General features: G+C 45.2%; 1 protein-coding gene across 1 annotated transcript in view; it reads left to right on the top strand.

Annotated features, from left to right (window-relative positions):
- Window positions 1–4,064: 4,064 nt before the first annotated feature.
- The window catches only part of shank2b (SH3 and multiple ankyrin repeat domains 2b), a 227,999-nt gene continuing 226,063 nt past the window's right edge, over window positions 4,065–6,000 (top strand). The window contains exon 1 of the mRNA XM_069664439.1: window positions 4,065–4,149. The gene's annotated coding sequence lies outside the window, so the exon portion shown is untranslated. The remainder of the gene's footprint in view (window positions 4,150–6,000) is intronic.

Raw genomic sequence — 6,000 nt, 5'->3', positions numbered from 1 at the left:
GAACGTTATGATTATGATTATTTTGGCAGTTGTATCCAGTCTCGTTGCGAATCATTGATCTGAACTGGCCTTTCAATCAATCAATCAATCAAATTTTATTTGTATAGCGCCAAATCATAACCAGGGTTATCTCGAGACACTTTACAGAAAGAGCAGGTCTAGACCGACTCTTTGTTAAGTTATTTAAAGAGAGGCCCAACATGAATCCACCATGAGTAGCACTTAGCAATTCGGCACATTGGCAGAAAAACTTCCTTTTAACAGGCAGAAACCTCGAGCAGAACCAGACTCATGTTGAACAGCCATCTGCCTCGACTGGATGGGCCGAACATGGGATAGAAGGAGATGCAGGATAGAGACAGGCAAAGAGAGCAACAACAACATATGTCCTTGTTACATGAACAACAACAGACACATACTTATGGTTACAATGCCAATAATAGTGGTAGACTAGGGTGAAGATTGGCTAAATAAATAAATAAATAAATAAATTAGCGAGAGAAGCAGAGTAATGATAAAGGCTGAGGTAATCGTAATTGTAACAGTTGAAGTCAACAGGTCTACTATTAGCATTAGCAGCAACAATAATGATACTATGGGGAAGGCTGATGTTAGTAGTTGTTGCAGTCGAGCAGGTCCACAGCAGCAGGTGGTCTGCAGCAACGATCCTCAGGAACCTTCAACACAAGGGAGCACAAGAACTCCCGGGAAGATATGTGGTTAGTAATGTTAATGGGACCAGAAGATACAGAGTTAATGAGCTGCATTAATATGACAGAGAGAGAGAGAGAGAGAGTCAGAGAGAGAGGAAGAGAGAGAGAGAGAGAGAGAGAGAGAGAGAGAGAGAGAGAGAGAGAGAGAGAGAGAGAGAGAGAGAGAGAGAGAGAGAGAGAGAGAGAGAGAGAGAGAGAGAGAGAGAGAGAGAGAGAGAGAGAGAGAGAGAGAGAGAGAGAGAGAGAGAGAGAGAGAGAGAGAGGGACAGAGAGGGACAGAGAGGGAGAGAGACAGAGAAACACACAGAGAGAGAGAGAGAGAGAGAGAGAGAGAAGCTTGGTGTGTCAGATCCCCCCGGCAGTCTAAACCTATAGCAGCATAACTATGGGCTAGTCCAAGCCTGAGCCAGGCCTAACTATAAGCTTTATCAAAGAGGAAAGTTTTAAGTCTGCTCTTAAAAGAAGAGAGGGTGTCTGCCTCCCGGACCTTGACTGGTAGATTGTTCCAGAGGAGGGGGGCCTGGTAATTGAAGGCTCTACCTCCAACACTACTCTTAGAGACTTTAGGTACCACAAGCAGGCCTGCATCCTGGGAGCACAATGTTCTAGAGGGGTAATATGGCACTATGAGCTCTTTAAGATATGTTGGTGCCTGACCATTAAGAGCTTTGTAAGTAAGAAGAAGGATTTTAAATTCTATTCCTTTAACATCACTCGCCCGAAACCTGAAACACCTCCCAGCCAGCGCTGAGGAGCCGTTTGAGGGGACCAGCTCTTCGTCTTCTGTTCAGACATTTGACTTTAGTGTCTCTGACCGTCTCTGTTGTTTCCTCTTCCACTCTAAATGACTGCTGACAGCTAGGCGCTCATCACATGACATGCCACTTCTCCCAAAGGTCAAGCCCAAAGCTCTCCATCGCCCCCTGGGGGAGCGGCTGTTAGTTTAGGGAGCGCTTGGTTTAATATGCAGCAGAGTTTTCTACGGGGGGAGCATTTTAAACGTCTATATCTCTGTCCATCATGTTTATTTAATTGTGGGAAGACAAAATCGTGATCGGGATTAATATTCAATTAATTGTGCAGCCCTAATGCTAAGCTAAGCTAACTGCCTCCCAGATCTACTTCCGTTTTAAACCCACACATGATGAGAGATGAATCTTCTCTTATCACAAAGCTAATATTTCTCTTTCCAAAAAGTCTTCCTGTCCCTTTAAGGTTACAGCTGGTGCTTTGATGAACATGATGTTTGGGCAGAGCTGCAGGGTGGACGTGTGGACAGGTGGTTTGGGATCTTGTCTCTAAACCACGTCAACACATTTCTAATACCAACTAAGACCCGAGTCTTTAGTCGCTGATGTGTGTATACTTGCTTTGGAGAGCAAAATGGCAGCTCGCTGCAGTTGTAGGACTGGATATCCTTTATTTTGAGAAGCTGTCAGTGCAAACGAGAAATAATCTGTGTGCACACACTCGTATCAAACCCTGGAGTTCACACTCTGTCTTGCCCCTGGGGTAGAGCCGGGCTGTTGCTCTGGCTGCCTGCCACTGTTGCCATGATCAACACCCTCCCATTCCAGCTTATAGCGTGGTTGCGATGGTGATGACCGGTTATTTGCAGGGGGGCAGTCTCGTCTCCAATATTTCCGGGACACACACGGGCAGTAAGAGGAAGTGAAGGTGAGAGAGAGAGAGAGAGAGAGAGCAGGGGAGAGAAGAGGGGAGAGGTGGGGAGAGAGGGGGGGGGGGAGAGGGAGAGAGAGGGAGAGAGAGGAGGGGAGAGAGAAGAGGAGAGAGAGAGAGAGAGAGAGCTGCCAGACGGACAATTTGCTCAAAGGGCAGGTGGATGAATCAGACCAGTATATCCCATTTCATGCTCAGCCTGTTCTCCATCACACTAATAACCTCACACCAACACAAATATCAATCTGTAATTATCAGCACGTTGGTGTTTATCAATGCTTTAAATCTCCTGTTGATTTGAACCTTCAGACTTTAGTTTCCTCTCTGAACTGTGAGAGGGACGTCTCGTCACATGTCAGCTGGATCGATGTTACATATTATCAGACAGACAGACAGATCGTCTCCGCTTTAGCCTGCTTTGTGTTCAGCATCGTTGCACACTTAATTCAGAGATGGGGGTTAGGGACGCAGACTACACATCGCTACACCTCTATCCTAACTGACAGGTAGAAATGTGTCAATCACAGGTAGCCCCGCCCTAAACCTTCCCCTGCTTCCTGGTCTGTGTGACTCTCAATGGGAGCGTCAGTGACCAAATGAACATCATGCTGTGTTGAAGAAGACTTGAAACTAGAGACTGAGACCATAAAGTCATCAGGAACATGTTTACTGAGGGAACACATCAGGAGAGGAGGAGGACTGTTTTCTCATCTGGTTTCATACAATGGGATCAGTGGAGTCGCCCCCTGCTGGACATTAGAGAGAATGCAGGTTTAAGGCTTCGCTAGACAACAGGATTCGTTCCCTTCTCAATGTTAGCATTGTTATTTCGAGCATGTTAGCATGATGGCGTTAGCATTTAGCTCAAAGCATATTATGGAGAAAAAAAATTGATATTAGGCTTTTTATGATGTAGATTTTGAGCTGTGTTCACGCGTGTCGGGTTTGATGTGAATCCAGTCTTTGTGTCTTGAGACGACTCTTCATAGTGTTTTACCCTGATCACATGAAAGTCACAGATTCTCAGTTTAGCTTCTTTAGCTGACATTAATCTTTAATGAAGCTTAAATTTAGACCCTGAAATGATCTCCATTCTCTTCCAGTTCACTTCTATTCATGGCTGTTTAACCACCTTGCACCGGGCTGCGGACGGAAGTGAAGAGGTTTTATTAAATTGCATTTATTGTATGTTTAATATTTACGAGCTGATAATGAAGACTCTGAGCGTGTTCTCTTATTTTAAAACCCACACTGTGCATTTTTCAGGGAGATTTCTGCTCTGGCCTGAGGTGACAGAAAGATATCCACATGCACACATCCACCTGTCCGTCGGAGCCCCCCCTCTGCAGCCCCCTCCCCGCTCCAGCTCTCCCCCCTGTCTCCGGTTCAGGCAGGAGGTGCTGCTGCTCGGAGCCGCTCGGTGTCTGTCGCCTCAGATTGAATTTCAGCGCAACAGCAGTCGGGTTTCTGTCCGGGAGATCAGGTTTACATCGCTCCTCTCTCCGCCCTCCTCCTCCTCCTCCTGCCTCCATCACTGCTCCTGCTCCTCCCGTCCGCAGATCGGCACTTTGACTGGAAGTTTTCCCCGGCAGAGCTGCGTGGTCCGCCGGTCGCTGTGCGTCCGGAGAGTCGGAGGGATGGAGCGACGTTAGGAGCAAATAGACGCGCAAAGAAGAGAGGAAGAGGAGAGGAAGAGGAGAGCAGGGCGAAGGGAATACAACAGTTTCATTACCAGGACCCCGGGACGACGTCCAAGGTAGGCATGAACCTTCCGTTACTTTAAACACTAGCACATGAAATACTGCGTTATAATCCTGCACGGACTCTGTCAGACTTGAGGTGAGTTTAGAGTTCATCTCGGATACTTTGATGGATGTTTAACCCTCCGGAGTTGGACGTTTGTTATTTCATCAGCCACATCATGTGGTAACCTCATTACCAGAGACTTTTTGGTACTACTTCCTAAATAAGCACAATTTAAGGTGTTAAATGGCTAAAATGATGGCTAACAAACACATTTCTTTACAAACTCTCTATATGAACATATTTGGGTTGCCAGGTTTGGAAAAATCCCTCTTAAGTCATTGATTAGGAGTCTCTCAATAATACTGGACCAGCGCTTCCTAAACTAAGACGTTCTACATGTTAGTAAAAACTTTAATAGAATATATTTTAGCTCGTCAAACACAGCAGCAACTAAACCTGTGTCTGCACAGAACAGGAGCATCATTAATGGGACTCTTTGCACCTGTGCTTAAAAAGGTTCTCTGAGTCTGAATCATGTGTTAAAGACGAAGGGAGCAACTTTAACTTTACGTTAAGAAAGAAGCAGATCGTCGGCTCCTTTAGTTTCTTCAGTCAGCTGCTGGTTGGAAATGAAGTGAGAGTATGAAGGGTTCGCTGAGTGACAGTTTCGAGCAGTTCTGCAGTTTCAAAAGTCAATAAAGTGATTAAAAAGTTTCTTTGTATGTTATTGTTGATTGAAGTGTCATTAATTGAGGGTTTTAACAATATTTCATTAACTCTGAAGCTATAATTGAATCGTATTTAATGGATTTTGCTCCAGGAGCTCTGAAGCGAAGCTGAAACGATTACATGCTTAATTGATTATAGAAAATTAGCCGACAACAATATTGATAAGCGATAATAATCCATCCTCTCCCTCATCATGAAGGTGCTGCCTCTCCTCCTCTAAGGTGAAGTGTTTTGGTGTCGGACAGCTCGTCAGACAAATCTTAAAACATCTTTAAACTGAGTCTTTTCCCCGACTTCAATCACTCATAACTCACTGAACTCTCAGTTGAGAAAATGATTGACGGATTAATTGATGTAGAAAATCATGTTTACGTGCAGCTCTCCTCTGCAGGTCCTTTGGTGACATCTTTCTGATTACATGAGCGAGTGATAACGTGTGAGTGCTGCCAGAGGATCAAAACCAACCGGGGGGAATCTTTCACAATCTGGCAACACAAAAGGTGTTCTTATTAACAGCAAAGCACACTGCTGACTGCGTCCTCCTCCTGAGCCCATAGTGTCTAACGGTTTAACAGTTTTGTTTCTCTACATTTATTAAACGCCATGAAAGCGTTGAGTTAAAGCGACCGTGACTTCGTTTTCTAATAGGGAAGCTCTTTAGGAAGTTTGCTGAGCACGTTTTAAGGAGCTTGTTTGGTTTTAAGGCGTGTCTCGTGATGAGTTTGCAAGCTAACGGCTAACATGCTAGCCAGCTGGTAACGAGCTAACACTAAACAGTCTTGCTAAGGGCCGTGTTATGCTAGGAAAGAACTAGCTTTGGTTGATCACATCTGAAAGCAGAAGTGTTCGTAGCTGTTGTGAACTATCACCCTGTAATGTGGGGTAAAAAGCCCCCTGCCGTAGAGGGGAGGAAGTTGTTCTACCAAAGGAGGATAACGTGCACATGTTCAGACAGCCTGTCCCAGGTGGCATTCACAGTGATGCTCTCGGCTGTACACACACGAAAAGTGACAGAAGCAGTTGTGTCAAGAAAGATAAGAGAAAGTTGGGATAAAATTCAAACACTGCTTTACTGTCTCACCATCTGTCACGCCGGTCTGATGGAGTATCCTGCTGTCTTTACTGTCTGATA

Source organism: Semicossyphus pulcher, unplaced genomic scaffold (assembly GCF_022749685.1).
Source record: "Semicossyphus pulcher isolate SPU_LCO1_2020_fin unplaced genomic scaffold, fSemPul1.0.p SCAF_1, whole genome shotgun sequence".
NCBI classification, from domain to species: Eukaryota; Metazoa; Chordata; class Actinopteri; order Labriformes; family Labridae; genus Semicossyphus; species Semicossyphus pulcher.
Note: the sequence above shows the minus strand (reverse complement) of the source record. Positions and strands in the feature narration are given on the sequence as shown.